We start from the raw sequence: 17103 nt of genomic DNA, 5'->3' as shown, positions 1-17103 counted from the left end.
AAATCTAGCAGCTCCAGTGGGAATTTTGGTGTGAAACTAGTCACACTTCCCCAGTGGTTAGTGTGGTATATTTACTACTAGTCATTCGTTTTTTAAGTTGTAGAAATAATATAATCATGGACTTTGGCGAAACTTAATAGACTGATCTGTCCTGGGGGAGGGAGGGAGTCAAGTTGGGATGTGGGGGTTGGGGGACTCTTTGCAAGAGGACAATTGTATGTTTACTTCTGACAAGAAATGAAGAGCTCCTAAGAGGAGGTGATTAATAATTCTGTTCATGTTTATTTCTCTGGATACGAGACTTTTTCCTATCTTTATTTTTTCCGTAGAATGTAGGAGACAGAAGTGTTCTTTTAAAGTGAGAAAATTTGCATTTCGGAAGAGAAAATCTGTATTTCTAGGAGAGGTAAATGCAGGCCATTGGGACCATTCCAAATTCTAGCTGGCCCAGAAAGTAAGTTTTGTTGAAAACGAACATTCTGTCAGGAACTGTGAAACTGAATCACCTGTTTACATTCAAAACTAAATTGAAAAGTTGCAAAGTATCTCAGGAGCGGGAGGAAGTGTTGAAAACTTTTCCTTTGGATAGCTTTCAGAAATTTAAATTCTGGCACTTCACATATCCTTGGGAAGGTGGCAACAGTGATGTGTCTTGGTTCTCTGGCATCTACATGGAACATCTGTTCACCTATTCAAGTAGACCAAGGATATTCTTGATGGCAAATGACCATTAAAAATGAAGTAACTGCTATGGGGGTGGGGGGTGGGTATTTGTGTGAGTGTCAATGAGAGGGGAGGCGTGAGGCTTGCTATAATAGAATCAGTCTCTAAGCACTTTTAAAAGCAGAAAAGCTTTGCAATTCATCCTAAAGTGAAGGACAGATCCCTACAGATAGTACACTCTGAAAAGTAAGGCTTCACTACCTTTGCATAAGAGAATTTGGAGTAGCCCACCCCATATCAAAGGATGCATAGGCTCATCTTTTCAGGTATGCTAGACCAAGACTAAGATGTACCCCTTTTTTAAAGGTCACATACTTCATTCTACTTCCAATTCTTCTCCAAAGCACTCTAAGAACTAAGTCTATATTTCAGTTTAAGTACTTTCTTTATTATGCTTCCAATAAACAACACTCTCTCTCTCTTCTCTCTCTCTCTCTCTCTCTCTCTCTCTCTCTCTCTCTCTCTCTCTCTCTCGTGGTTAAGGCTGCCATCTGGTTCAGCTATGAGTAAATCAAGGGAATAGAGTTAATTTCCAGCCTATTAAAATGAGTTTGTTGGCTGTTGCAACAGCCCTTGGTATCTATATGCATTGGCCTAGAGCAGGGTAGGGGAAACACTTGACCCTGCAGATGCTGACCATGAGAGCCCTGCTATCTGGTGCTGTTGGGAGTTTGGAGTTTCAACAACATCTGGGAGGGCCATAGGTTCCCCGTCCCCTGGCTAAAGAAATGGCCCATGCTACTAGAAGACTGCCGAAGTTGTAATTCTTGATATCTTGATATGTGTGTAGAACATATGCCTGATATCTTGTATTCATAGATGCAATATATTTTTGTTTTCAAATAGGCGCAGATGAAAGATTTACATGGATGTTAAATAGCATGGGGGAAAGGATGGGACCTTGAGGGACCCCATAGGCTAATGGTCATGGAGCCAAGCACCACTGTTCTTGGTATGTCCAGCCATATAGGGACTAGAGTCATTGCAACATAGTTCCTCGCAGTCCCATATCAGCCAGAAGTCCAAGAAGGATATCAGAATTAATGGTATTGGAAGCTGCTAAAAGGTTCACCAGCACCAAAATGTTACACTCCCCCGACTAGCTCCTGGTGAAGGTCATCTTCAAAGGGCAACCAAAGTCATTTCAGTCCAAAACTAGGTTGGAATCCAGATGGGAAAGAATCTAAACAATCACTTTTCTTCAACAAAGCCTGGGAGTTGAGTAGTTACCACTCTACTGCCTTTCTCAAACCAAACAAATTAGACAGTAGCCAGTAATTACCCTGCATGGTAGAATCAAATGAGGGCATTTAAAGTAAATGCAGCACAACTGCTTCCTTTATTGCCACAGGATTACTGTGGAGATATATTTACAACCTCAACCACCCATCTGGCCTGTCTTCCTCTGGCAGCTTAATCGGGCAATATGGACATGGATCAAACGAGAAAGTAGTTGGCCTCAGTCCTTTGAGCAAGCTGCCCATATTCTGAGGCTGTGCACACTGAAAACTATCCAACAAAATAGAAAAGCAGCCGCCTCTCACCATCATAGATTCTGTTCTCATTGTGGAGCAAGACAGAGCTAGTGTGTACTTGCAATGTGCTGTGCATACGAGTTCCAGTAAGCTGCCAAAGGTTCCTCCTCACTACTTTGGGGGCTAGTCTGTAAGAATTCCTTCACTACTTGGAATAACTTCTCTGGCCAAGCCAACGCAGCAGGGCAATAGTGATGGCGAAGCGTGGTTTCTTCGCTGTCGCAAAAACAGGTCTAAAATAAGCTCTAACCAATGTTCAGCTGAATTGATTCCTAGTCTTTCTCCACGGTCACTCTAGCAGTCTAGCCAGCCGTTGAGTCACACTGAGCTCTACCAGTTGAAATCTCCTTATAACAGGTCCCCAGCCTCTGCATAGGTCAGGAGCCCAAGATCTCTAAACCCTGTCAAGTAGTGCAATACAAGGAGTTGTATCTACTCCCTAACCACAGGTCCCTTTTGTCCTGTCCTGTCAATACTTTAGCTTAGGTTAAACAGATAATAAAGATTGCTAGGCCCCTTTGCTCTAGAAAGGGATGAAAATGTCACTGGTAATAATGCACTGCTGGTGTCCCTGCCATGTGGGATTTTCACACACAATGCAGAGTCCAGTAATAATAATTTACTATTTATACCCCGCCCATCTGGCCGGGTTCCCCCAGCCACGCTGGGCGGCTTCCAACAAAATACTAAAATACAGAAATCCATCAAACATTAAAAGCTTCCCTAAACAGGGCTGCCTTGAGATACTTTCTAAAGGTCTGGTAATTGTTATTCTCTTTGACCTCTGGTGGGAGGGCATTCCACAGGGTGGGTGCCACTACCGAGAAGGCCCTCTGCCTGGTTCCCTGTAACTTGGCTTCTCGTAGCGAGGGAACCGCCAGAAGGCCCTCGGCGCTGGACCTCAGTGTCCGGGCAGAACGATGGGGGAGGAGACGCTCCTTCAGGTATACTGGACCGAGGCCATTTAGGGCTTTAAAGGTCAGCACCAACACTTTGAATTGTGCTCGGAAATGTACTGGGAGCCAATGTAGCGCTCTTAGACTGCAAACCTGATCTCATTAGGGAAGGGGAGACACTACTACTATGTGGCAACCTTAGCCCTCCTTAGAGCACGTGGATCCCCAGCCAAGTGAAGGTGCTATTGCATCTGTCTTCCCTGGATTCAGTTGCAACTTGCTCACCCTCATCCAACTGAGCACAGCTCCAAAGCACTAAATAGATGCTGTGATTACTACTTCTTGACTGGTTGAGGGATGGGCATTTTAAAATAAGTTTGTATGCAAATTTGTATTTATGCATGCATATTTTATCTCAGTACGTGAATTTTAAGTATTTTATTTCAATGGAAAATTTTCTAAACATTACCTTATCCTATATATATATATATATTCATTCCTACTACACAGTTTAGTGCATTCTTTGAACCAAGAACAGTATTCTAAAATTTGAAGTGTGAAGGATAATTACATTCTGATCCACGTATCAGTCCAAAAGATGTGTCTGAGGTCAGTTTGCTTTAAACTGCAGACCAAATCAGTTGGCTAAATGGTTAATCTTTAATTAATAAGCAAGCAGCACTCTTATAATTAGGGGGGTACACACACACACACACACACACACACACACACACACACAGAGAGAGAGAGAGAGAGAGAGAGAGATTACAGGAGTATTTTAAAAAGAAAAGATACATATCTTACAAAAAGGGTGAAAACAAACTTTAACTGTTTATTGTAAGAATATTTCAAACTATACCTACATATATGTCTTGAGTATTAATTTTAGACATATATTTCTATGCTATTTAATTATTGTACTGCTATTCTCTCTCTCTCTCTCTCTCTCTCTCTCTCTCTCTCTTTAATATATTGCAATATATACCTTATATAAATTTTTCATTGCCTGTATATATCATGCAAATAATAAAAGAAGAAGTAAAAATATACACCAAACGAAATTCTCCTCCTTCCCTAATCGATTGTTTGCAGGCATTTGAGTGTCACCATCTGCAAATTGATGACGCTGCCCTGAATCCAAACCCAAATATTTAACACTGCGATAAGATATATAAATGGCTAACCAGCATCCTGAATGAAGGCCTTAAATGGCACCCTGTGTGTTTTAAGTTATTCCTAGGATATATTGTGTTAATAATAAGAATCAGGCTTTTTGGTGTATGGGTATGCGGCTATGTTTTCCCACACACACACACACACACACCTTGGCCTAATTGCTATAAAAAGCCTTGCTTGTTTACCCAGTCTGAAAGGCAACTGCTATCGTGAATCCTATTCAGGCCAAGGCATTCAAAGTGAATGGCTTTCATCTCCCTTTCTATACCAGATATAAAAGAAGTGGGTGGCAGCACCGCAATGATGAGCTAGGCGATGTGGTTGGAAGTCCATCTATGTGTGTGTGTGTGTGTGTGTGTGTGTGTGTGTGTGTGTGTGTGTGAAGCTGGCAAATGAAGGGCATTTCTGCACTTACAATTTATAGTGCTATAATTGCTGCTCTCTCTCTCTCACTCTCTCACACTCTGCATGCTGACACACGACATCCGTCTTTATTCAGCTAATATTTTGGAATAATGTACCGGTACTTTAAAAGCAACACCACCCAACACTTTTTTGTCTACCGCAAAAAACAACAAACTTTTGAGAAAGTTCAAGATGGGCTGGACCTTCAGTATTTGTGTGGCATGTGTATAAGCATTGACCCGGCTTCTGTGTGGTGGCCATGCAAGGCTTTTTGGGGGGGGGTGTCATATGTTTCGTGCCACTTCCCTCTGTCCAGTACAAACTGTCAGTTTGCGAGCTCCGTTAGGAAGAGAGATGGCAGATTGAGACAATGGTGCCGAGCCATAAGTACAGTTCATGACAGCAATTAGACAAAACTCCACCACAATAAGCATGTTCACCATTGCTGAGGCAACCATGTGGTTCCTCTTCTAATCTCCTATCCCACCCCCACGAAAAACAGGATAATTCTGCAACACTAGGCATTAAATCCTTTAAACTCTGACATTTACTGGCTGAAGGAACATGAGGGCACATAAGGGCTGTGACTACATCCACTGAACTTTTCTACCATTCGTGTGGAAAGGAAAACCACACTCTCACTCTCTAATATTAAACAGTGACATGTAACGAAAGTTGCATACAATGAGCTACAAATTCACTCTTTAAGATGTCTGATCAAACAGCAACTATGCTGCTATAAATACAACTATATACGTTATGAAACTATGCCACTATAAAGCACAGAAAAGCCCCCAACAGGAGCAGAGGTAGCTTATGAATGCGGTACACATGGGAACAGTAAGTCCCCAAACTGTGCACTGGCACAAACTGGTGTGCTACAGGAGAGTCTGGAAACAGTAAGCATAAACCACTCTGGGACTCTTAGAGCAGCAAATCTCCCATACTGCATTGGTGATTTCACATCCCTTCTACCAATAGCCTATCACCTTGAGGGAGGACATAATGATACCGTACATTAGAATTCCCTGGCACATCTTGCAGTAGATCTGATGGGGACATGGGGATTTCAGAACATCGCCATTGTCCAGAAGAAGAATGCTTTAGCCAGTAAGACCCTGTCCAAGGTTCTGCCCTTTACTTTGAACTGACTGATTGACTGACCTTCGGACATCACCTGCTTCCCCTATGAGCCTCAAGCTCCCATGGAACTGGATGATTGGAGAACTAGCTTAAACTATGAGGATCAGGGCTGAGGAGAATCAGCATTAGTTGCCTCTCTCCATATTAATTGTGATAGTTTAACATTCCGCAAGATCTGCAAGAGTCTCGGGAGCCAAAAGAAACATCAAGAACAGATTTGCATGCTGAAGAAATTCACCTTTGGTGTGGTGTGCTATCAGCCACTGCATGCAGTGATTAAGGAACGAAACAGAGGGCTGAGGAGGTGGGTCCTTTGCTAATTATTAGGTCCCTTCCCCTGTGCTGCTGATGGTCTTCAGGCCCAACTGATAGTGCCAACCGAGTACTTAGGGGTCAGGAGTGTTGAGGAAGCTAGCTGCATAAAACTCCCAGATTGCCAGTTTGTACAAATATTTTGCTCAGATTAACGGCTGTCCCAGTGAAATCACTTTGGCATTCTTTTAATTTGTATTTTTCACAGACAGTCAAAAATTGATTAAAATTTCCTCAATCAATTTCTCTGACTAAGGAGCTCATCTGGGTCCCTGCATGTATTAATTAATTCACTTCATTTCCTCAATTAGGTAGCATTCAAAGTCAGGAGGAACCCAGAAAGCGATTATTATGAACTGTTTTCTCTGGGAAGAAAAATTCAGCACACTTCCTATATTTTCTACCAAGTGAGTACCTGAGATTTGTTATTGTTGAGCACTGCTCTTGAAGATGAATGACACACTCTTATAATGTGCTAGAATCCATAATAACTCTAGATGGAAACAACGCACTATTTGGTTTCAATCAGTTATGCTGCATTTTTAAAACAAATAAAGCAGTTTTTGTGGTGGTGTTTTTTAAAGAAACACATTTTTTTTCTTAAATTTCCTGGGGCATGAATGTTTTCTGCAAGGAAACAGGGGCTATGGAAAACAGACATGGAAGAAAGATTTCAGCATTTTGCACTTCGTTGTTATTAAGCAATTTACTGAAAATCCCTTACTCTGCTCATAGAATGAATCAATACTGGAAGAAATTAAGGCACATACTTTCAACCATGACAGCCTTGTAAGTACTGTGAAAGAAACATGTTATAGCCGTAAGAAAGTGCTGTGAGAGATGTCCAAGTCTGACAACCCTTGCCTTAATAGGAAAAGTAAATGAAAAGTAGAAACAAGATTGCTCCTTGGCTAATGTGAATAATAGGATTTAGACTCCCTGTGTTGAACCATATTTTACAAACTCTGCACCCATAAGATACTCCTTCTCCTCTGTTACTATGCACAAAGGTGGATATATTTCGGAATAATTTTGTTTCTCATTCGTGGTAGGGTTTTTGTGTTCCTGGTTTGCCCAACCAAGAACATGCCCACTCCTGTAATTAAAGTAGGCTCCAAAGTGTTTGAGTGGCTTCAGTTAGAAAAGCAGTTCAGCATGGGCTCGAATTCTATGGCAGGTATATTATCATTGTTAAGAGCTGGAAGGTTAAAGTCAATTTCCTTTGCTGCCTCTTTGCATCACTTATACAGAATAAAATATTGCAGCTACTTCTCTTCCATGTGTTAACTAAGTTGGTTGCCACCATCTTTCTGAGTTAAAGCGAAATTGAGGCTATAATTAAAAGGTAAAAGTACAGTAAAGGAGCCCTGGACAGTTAGTCCAGTTGAAGTTAACTAAGGGGTGTTGTGCTCATCTCGCTTTTCAGGCCAAGGGAACCAGCGTTTGTTCACAGACAGTTTTCCGGGTCATGTGGCTAGCATGACTAAACCGCTACTAGTGCACGGAGGACCATAACCAGTGGCGGAGCACATGGAAACACTGTTTATCTTCCTGCCACAGCAGTACCTATTTATCTACTTGTACTGGTATGCTTTCAAACTGCTATGTTGGCAGAAGTTGGGACAGAGCAACAGGAGCTCACCCTGTCATGTGGATTCGAACTGCCGACCTTCCGATTGGCAAGCCCAAGAGTAACAGTTGAGTCGGCCTGTCTAGGTTGGGGGGGGAGCAGTGACATATGTGTGATGTCACAAATGGTAACAACCCACCCCCACCCCCAAAAAATGTTGGGTGCAACTCAGCGCCTCTGCTCCAGCCAGTTTCCATACTGCACAGAAGCTGCAAATTCTTCTGGACAAGAGTTGTATTTTACATAAGCGGTCAAAGCCATTCTAACGGTTTCACCAATTTGGGGGGCCACACCCAAAGACATAGCAGTTTGAGTGGCCTATATCAAACAAAGGCCAATACAGTGGTGTTAGTCAGGCGGAACAAATTTGTAATTATATCTGGCTGGGAAGCATGCAGCTATCCTTTGTCAGTCATCTACACTATACTACCAAACCCTCAAGCGTCATGCCAATGAACTGTTAGTCAACGCTTAGTTTTGAGTTATCTGTCCTTTGCTTCAGTCCATGCAACACCATTCTTGTGTTCTCTTCAACACCAGGCTCTCTGACCACATTACAGTAATGTCCTGCAAGTTCCAAACATACGCTTTGCTCATCCAACTCTCCTGAGCCCAACAGAATGACTCAGAGCAGCTACCTTGTGTCCCAGGTGCCATTGTAATGCAAGCAGTCTGCAAGGTGTGTTTGACTTGATGCTGATCTGAAAAGAGTATCTTATTGACCTGAATTCTGGGTCTCATGTATCAACTCTTCCTGGATGGCTTGCTCAGGGTAAAAGGACAAATCAAATTAAGGGATATTGTCTTTGCCCAAATTTGATTCTGGCTCCATTTATGCCTCTCTTAGTGGGAAATCAAGGTGTGTTAGCACTTCACATTCATTCTTGGCTTTCAGGCAAGATCTGAAGGAATGGCCAATTATATGCTTTCTTTAAGAGGCTGCAATCTAATAAGTTTGGTGCTTTCTCTTCTTATTAACTTCACCAATCACTTTGCTTGAACCTGTTAATGGGCAAGAATATACATTGCTTCTCCCCTTTGGCACTAATAATTTCCTGCTAGTAGCAATCGCCTTCAGCATGCGTTTCAAGTAAGGCATAACCCATAGTTTAGTTTGCTGCTATCTATACAGCCTTGGGCTGAAATTGCAGTCTTTTGTCATTGGTTATGCAGAGTTCTTGAGCACAAGGAAGAGAAGGAGAAAAAGCAAAACAGCAGGCAGCACCAAATACGAGAGGGAGCGAGAAGAAAATATGTCTCAAATTGGTGCTGAAAAATATGCACAAAACCGTTATTAAAAAGAGTGAACTGCATAATAGCTTTTGATTGAAACCTTCCCAGGAGCACAATAATTCAATTAATATCAAGCATTTCTAGCAATGCAGCATCTCTTAAGAGTTGGAGAAGGAAGCAGGACAATGTGATAAAGGAAATAGGAGCCTTAAAAAGCATGAATAGAGGGCAGAGGATTGAGGAAAGTGGTCACTGGTAGGTGAGTCAGCAAGTTCACACTGAAAGGAAGAGAGGCAGAAGAGGTCAAGGTGACTGAGAGTAGAGATTGAAGAGGCAGAGGGAAATGGTTCAGAGCAATAAATAGAAGATGTGGAAAGAGATGCAGGATGGAAGTCTGAATAAATGTGGGAAATGAAGACTGGAACCAGTATGTGGATACAGGTGGGAGCAGCATAAACACATGCTGACAAAATGAATATTTTAACGCGACTCACTTCACACTGAATGTTAAGCAAAACTGACATTTGCTATATAAGATTTGTTAATGTTGATTCCATACTTGGGTTGGTTCTGATATTTGAAAATAAGAGAGAAACTCCTGGATACCCCCAAGCACTGTGCTGATGCAACACTTCGATATAATTCAAACTGCATTTTGCATTGAAAAGATCTCCAGAAGCATTTTGCAGACAAGAAGGAGGAGCAGAGACAGCGGAGAGTTCTGCTGGTAGCGAAATCAGGTGAAGCTGAACGTTCTCTGCTTCTCCTAAACAGACACACACACTCTCTCACGCCTCTACCTGATAGCTAGTATATGCGCACGTATGAGTTTCTGAGGCTTATCATCCTAACTTACAGACAGTGATAGACTGTTTGTTCAATTTTTATTTGCTCAGGCATTTCATATGATCTGAAGAATCAATTGTCCCCTTAGCGTGTGATACACATTTTGGCAGGCAAGCAGGCAGTAATCAACAACAAGTGACAGCTTCCATTAGCCCCGGTAATAGCACGTGGGGTAGCCGTGGTGAAGTGTCACATTTCTAGCTCTGTATAAGCTAGGGACCAAAACTGGCTTGTTTCCCCTTCCAGCTTTTGTATGCCACTTGAACACCAAACTCAATGCCAGTCTCAGATTAGAATGCCCAGTCTCAAAAAACCAATATAGTTGTGATGTCTCCTGCTTCCATCAAATAATGCCTGAGCCCTAATGATTGCCTTATGAAGAACATATATCAGACATACAATCCTTAAAACCAATTGTTTGCATAGGCCTTGTCCTGCCAAGTCTCCCTGGCCAATGTGCTTCCTTGACAATACTGCACAGCCCCTTCCAGCTTCAGTGTGAAAGTTTGCCTTCTTCCTGTTTTCTCCTTGCCCCCCCCCTCCTTTAACCCTGTATATTCACCACCAGTAGCTCAATACATCTTCCTGGCCACGACTAAGCAGCAAACAGTGTCCCTACTTCAGTCAAGGTCCATTCTTTAGTATCAGAGACAGAAAAACTTTCACGTACCTCTCCCTTGGGACAAAACCTGCAAGGAATTCTTCCCTTACCATTCCTGTTTCTCAACTCTGTTGCCTAGGCTGAGCTTCATTGCACCACCCACCTTGTCTCTGGTTTCCCTGTTCCTGGACATCCCTATATCCCGGAATCTTGTCCCAGTCCTCAGTCTATCCCACAAGAAAGCTACTATTGTCTCGTAAGGTCTGTTTGAAATCTTAATCCCAGCCAAACAGCGAACTTTCACTTCTCTTACTGTGTGGAAAATGGACTGCAAGCATTCTCAAAACTTTCCCCAAGGGGAAAATCAATGCAGGAGACTTCACTGCCACAAGCACAACACTGTCCATTAAACAAGCAAGTTGGCATTCAAACACAGATAACTGAAAGTTAGAACTCTTGATGAATTAAAAGCATCTGCATTTTTCCCCCCAAATTTTACATTTCCAAAAAAATAAATTGGAATTTTGTTTGCCTACAGTTACACCTTTCCTGTCAGATACTGTACACTAGGTGGCACTATTGCTGGAGACGAGAGAAACTGTACAGGGCTGTCAGCTTGGAACGACGTGTGCTGAGAATGCACATGGAAGTCACACGTCCGTGACTCTGGAGCAAAGCTCCTGCCCTAAGCAGAGAACTGTGACTTTGAAATAAAGGGTTTGCTGAGCCACAACTGCACAGTGGTGCCAGCTGAAATCTCAGGCTAATTTCCCAGTTGTGCAGTCATATCTTGCAGCGTGGAAATCTCCGCATTGGTTGTTTATATGTATGAGATCTTTCACCTCAGCTTGCTCTGTGTACATAATATCCTCTGAGCACCAGTTTTATGGCAAAGCTGCTTCCCGCACTATTTAACGAGACAGAAAGGCAGACTACAGCAGACACTGGGATGGGGTGGGGGGAAAGGTAACAGTTGCTGTTCTTTGGTCTTTTACCACCTGCATTACTACTGATTTACAGCAGTGAGAAGGCACATACTTCCTCTACCTCTTTTCCTAAAGCACATGGGTTGAAGTTTGTGTGGGATATAATTTTAAAGGATCTTTTCCCTAGGTCCTCTGTGCATAAAGTAACATGGAAGGCAGGTAGGCATTTTCAGGGCTGTGCTGTCTCCAAAACTCAAAATTATCTACCGTGTTATCCTGAATTCTAAGCATATTTCTATATATTTATGTGCTTTGCACAATTTATTTTGCTTCACAAGGAGGAAAAAAGAAATGTACCCGGCACTGAAGCCACTTCTTTTTCTGACTGCTGCTCTGACCTGGAGATTTCAGCAGCTCCTGCCCACTTACAGACAAACCTATCATCACTCCCAATGAGGACTAGAAACTTGCTTGTTATATTTTAAAAACTGAAATTTCCAGGATGTTTAATCCTGCACTCAGTACCAAAGTAATCCATGTTTGGGTTTGTTTTTCCTGCACTGATGCAGAATTTTGGGATATGCCCAGCCCCCAGCCCCCCATAAATTTAGTCTGCAATGGCTTCAGAGTCCAATGCTGACTGCTTGAATTCAATCATTATCTCAACCTCCTAATGATATCTGGTGGAAAAAGCTTTAAATCAATATGAATGAACTTCTGCTTCGCACCTGCCAATGCAACAAATATTCACAGATATATGCACCATCCTGGGACTTCCTTATTGATATACTTCATTGTATTCCTTTATGCAAACTTACAATTTGTTGGTTTTGTATCTATGTTGGCAGATATGCCATTTCTTGTCCATTTGAGCCACAGATCCATTCTTTGCTACAAATAGCACTGCAGTAAACTCCAGCTTCTGAGATGCAGTACAGTTAGTATTTCAAAGGCTGTGATGATGGATTCATTATGCCACCCAATGGAAGAAAGGGTGTATGTCCTTTTCATAACTGCACAAACTGGAGCAAATTATAATCATTTAAATATATATATATAATACTTCATTATAATGCACAAGCATATAACGTTTATGAAGAAGAGGCCACTTGTAAGTTCAAGTTCCTAGTATCTATAAGAGAACATTTGTCTATATTTAAATGAGAGTATTGTGAACCTGATAATATTTGCCCAATATTGCACAGGCACTACATATCGCCGAGTGCATTTAAAGGCACAAAGACAGGAAAGAAATAAGCAAAACTCTCCAGGCTAAGCAACTGCCAGGGGCTGGGTTTTAGATCAAGCTGCCACTAGGAAAAAGAAGAAGTGCAACCATCATTCATATGGGCAACTCATATTTAGGGAAGTTTTTAATGTTTGATGTTGTCGCTTTATTATTATTATTATTAATATTCTGTTGGGAGCCGTCTAGAGTGGCTGGGGAAATCCAGCCAGATGAGCGGGATATAAATAATAAATTTATTATTATTATTATTATTATTATTATTATTATTATTATTATTACTGCCATTTAAAAATATGCAGATAGGTTAGACATAATAATACAGCTCAGGGGCAACTCTGCTCATTTGACCTTCTGGGGATGCTTTGCAACCATGTGGCAATTGCAGTTTTAGCCATGCCTGGTAAAATAAGACTCCAGAGTTCAGGTAACGTTGGGTGGACCTATGAGGCTTCATTTATTAAAAAGCAGGTTCCAAGCGTGCAGAATACTACACAGTAACCCACTGCAAAGCTTCACAGACCACAATTTCGCTCCTTTATGTCTGTCTCCAGAAGATCATCTGCCCTTAGTGACCTTCTGAATGCAGAGCATGTGCCCAGACACAAGCTTCCCTGACCACAGCTGCCCTTACAGAGACACACATCCCTCTTTTAATGGGTGGACCCAAATGCCCATGAAATGCAAGAACTACAAGTACATACAGTATAAGCCATACAAGTCTATATGATGCTGAAATGTATACACCAGTGGTTCCCAACAGGTGGTCCGGGGACCCCCAGGGATCCGCGAGCTATGCCAGAGGGGTCCGCAAGATGCTATTAGAATAAAAAATATATTAAATATATTTTTTATGATAACAGATTTTTTGTTTTGGCCGCTTCCTGCATGAGCAGAGTCTAGCACAAAACTAGAATTAGATAGAGGCAGTAGTTATGCTGTATGCCGTTAGGTGGCGCTTTACAAACTGCTGTTTTGCAAAGAGGCAGCGCGCGCATTCTACTAACGCTCACCTCCCCAAGATGCTTTGCGCGCGTCGGCTTCATTTGTGAGCTACTGCGCAGGTACCCTGTCTTCTCCATTCCCCTCCCTCCTCCCTGGCACGCGCTGCCTCTTTGCAAAACAGTAGTGTTTGTAAACAAAGCGTTGTTTTCCATGGAAGCTACAGTTCGCGTAGTTAAAAATGGGCCGTTGGTTAAAAAGTGGTTTGTTAAAACAACAAAGGCCTACAGATGAAGAGGAAGAACTGTAAAAAACGTATAAATATAAAATATAAAAAGACTCTTAATTTGGCTCTCACTTTTTAATTTTAGGATTAGGAATTAATGGGGGTCCTTGTCACAATAGCGGCTCGATGAGGGGTCCTCAAGAAAATTTTGTTGGGAACCCCTGGTATACACAATAAGCCAAAGGTCACTCACAACGATAGCGATTGGTGATAACACAGTGAATCCCAGCCATTGTCTCTACGTCATGCCTAAACAAATGAACTTCTTGATTAGTCCTTGGCTGAAGGACTGAAAAAGTTCTCTCATGGAGGGCTGCTGTTTGCAAACCCACAGGAGGCAGGAATAAACCCGGGGTGGGGTTGGGGGTGGGGGAATTGCAGAAAAAACTAGGAGGATTTTTTTAAAAAACGAGTTATTTTTAGCGCGGAGGGAGTGTCCAAAAAACAAACCAAACTCCCAGTCTTTGCAAACCACTCTGAGAAGCCAACAGAAGATGGCGTGGGAACACTGGCGTGTAGGAGGCGTGGGAATCGGCAGCTGTTCACCGAAAGCCTCGAGACAAAACTCGCCCCTCTCCTGTTGGCCCCGTTTTCTATCTGGAGAAAAGTCTCAACTCTTTCCCCTCCCGATGTTGTTGGTTGGCTATAGCTCGTGGATTTAATTGATATTGACAGGACAGGGGATCAAGGTTCTCTCTCTGTGTGTATCTGTATCTATATATCTATATCTATATATCTATAATGAGTTCTTCTCCATCACTTTCTCCAGGTTGGAAGCAATAGATGCTTATAGAGGTCCATGTAGAGACCGCAGCATTTTAAAGTAGCTGTGGCCGAGTGTGAGCCTCTCCACTCAGAAAGGAAACATGTTTCTGACAATGTCTGTGCCAGTTCGGTCCACTGCTCCCCAAATTGAGAGGGAGAAGATGAGCTGCCGCTTGCAAAACTTGTGGTGTCTTTGCGTCCCCTGATGCTGTGCATGTTTGCTCAGAAGTAAGTATCACTGAGTTAAATTATTATTATTATTTATTCAATTTATTTACCACCCTTTATTAGAAGATCCAAGGGCAGTGTACAACATTAAAAACACATAAATACAGAACATAAATGATAAAAGCATAATAAAAACAGAACGACAGACAGCCTAATCATCATCATCATCATCATCATCATCATCATCATCATCATCATCATAACAGTCCACTCCTGCACACTTTCATAGGCCATAGATTATATGGCCATAGGCCTGGGTAAAGAGGAATGTTTTTGCCTGGTGCCTAAGGTCTATGACGAAATAAGCATGCTTCACCCTTAATGGTTCAGGTTTAGAGGTGACCCTGTGGTCTAAACCACCAAGCCTTTTGAACTTGCTGCGGGAAGGTCGGCGGTTCAAATCCCTGCGATGGGGCAAGCTCCCATTGCTCTGTCCCAGCTTCTGCCGACCTAGCAGTTCAAAAGCACATCAGTGCAAGTAGATAAATAGGTACCGCTGCAGTGGGAAGGTAAACGGTGTTTCTGTGCGCTCTGCCTTCTCCATGTGCCAATAGCGGTTTAGTCATGCTGGCCACATGACCTGCAAAGCTATCTGCGGACAAACGCCGGCTCCCTCAGGCTGAAAGCAAGATGAGCGCCGCACCTCATAGTCGCCTTTGACTGGACTTAACCGTCCAGGAGTCCTTTACCTTTTTACCTTGCCGGGACTCATGCCCCAAACCCCAAGCAACAAAACACCCTTCAGGTTGTAGTAAATATCAGTCCCTTTAATTAGCCTGTTATAAGAATTTTGAGGTCATATATATATATATATATATATATATAATAATTGTTCATAAAACATGTACATGAATGTACAGAAACATGTTTGAAGCAGCACAGGAAAACAGGCCTGACTGACACCATTTTGACTCTCTCTGACCAGGTGTTCCTCTGCAAGGAAGAAGTGGGGTGGGGGGAACCTTCTCATTGTCTCAGGAATTAAAGTGATAATCCCTGGCATCCTGATACCTGACTGCCAGACAAAAGGGTGTGATTAACTTGGCTGGGAAACAGGGAAATGTAAATATCTCTCAATTTTGTTGATTAGGTTTTGGGGGCAGGGGGCAGGGTCCAGGATGCTCAGATTACTGCCACCAGACCTCCCCTTTCATGATGTACCTATGATGAATCTAGGGAGAGGGGTCTTGGGCTACACCCCTTCTGTGACATATGGATGATGCTTCTGGGGGGTGGGCTGAAACCAATTTCAAATCTCTTTTTAAGGGCAAGACATCTTTGTTTGGGGTTCCTTCCTTGTTCTCCTGTGTGAGAGGAAGGACCCTGTTGCAACAGCAAAAATAAAAGTGCCTTGCTTCGTACGTCCTGGTTTGGTCTCTGTTATTTGGTGGGCAGGAGACGCTTAAATTCGTCTGCTTGCCTGGATCCTTGAGCTCTCCCTGGGTCAAGATCCATTTCTCTGGTTTCATAGGAACCAGCTTAAATTTTACAACAAGCCTTTTGGCCAGCTCCTTCCCAATCCAGAGTGAGAGTTCAGTAGTACGCAGAGGTTTATTTTATTTAATAAAATGTATACACCACTTGCTTTTTTAAAATAAAAAAGCTCTCAAAGTGGTTTACAAAACATGAAACAGACACACACACACACACACACACACACGTGCTTTTTTCTGTGGGGACACAGGGGTACACTAAGCCTAGGGGCAGGATAGTACAAAAGCTTTATTCCTCAGCTGATGAGAACAAGGGCATTGTACATGCCCACTTCAAGTTCAGCCCCAACCTTTTTAAAAGGAGGGAGAGGCAGTGGTAAGGTATATAAAGTACTGTATTGAAGTTTATGTCAGAACAGCAGCTGGGCCATATTGCACCACATGCAAGTTTATTGTGAATCTAAGTTTGGCTACAATTCCCAGCAATCGAAGTAGGCTACAATTCCCAGCACCGTTAAACTACAACTCCCAGGATTCTCTCGGGGGAAGCCACGGGCATGCAGACATGGGGGGGGGGGGAATTGTCAGGCGCGTTCCGCGAGCTAGTCTGTATGACCACCCGGAAGCTCCCTAGAAAGGAAACGCGGCGGCGGCGGGCTCCTCTAATTTTTTCTTAGCTCTACGGAGCCAAAGCCGTCACTTTTGCTCCTCGCCCCCTTTCCGCGTTCGCGTTCCGGCAAAGAGAGAGCCTCCGCGGCCGCCGTACGGAAGTCGAGT

General features: G+C 42.7%; 1 long non-coding RNA gene across 1 annotated transcript; it reads left to right on the top strand.

Moving 5' to 3' along the window:
- Positions 1 to 327: 327 nt before the first annotated feature.
- Positions 328 to 6981, top strand: LOC148686785 (uncharacterized). The gene is made up of 4 exons (XR_015948011.1): positions 328 to 454; positions 1570 to 1675; positions 6502 to 6597; positions 6926 to 6981. It is a non-coding gene; the product is annotated as an uncharacterized LOC148686785 (long non-coding RNA).
- Positions 6982 to 17103: the final 10122 nt, after the last annotated feature.

Source organism: Zootoca vivipara, chromosome 2 (assembly GCF_965207765.1).
Source record: "Zootoca vivipara chromosome 2, rZooViv2.hap1.1, whole genome shotgun sequence".
Lineage (NCBI taxonomy): Eukaryota > Metazoa > Chordata > Lepidosauria > Squamata > Lacertidae > Zootoca > Zootoca vivipara.
The sequence above is the reverse complement of the archived record's forward strand: the minus strand, read 5'-3'. Positions and strand labels throughout refer to the sequence as shown.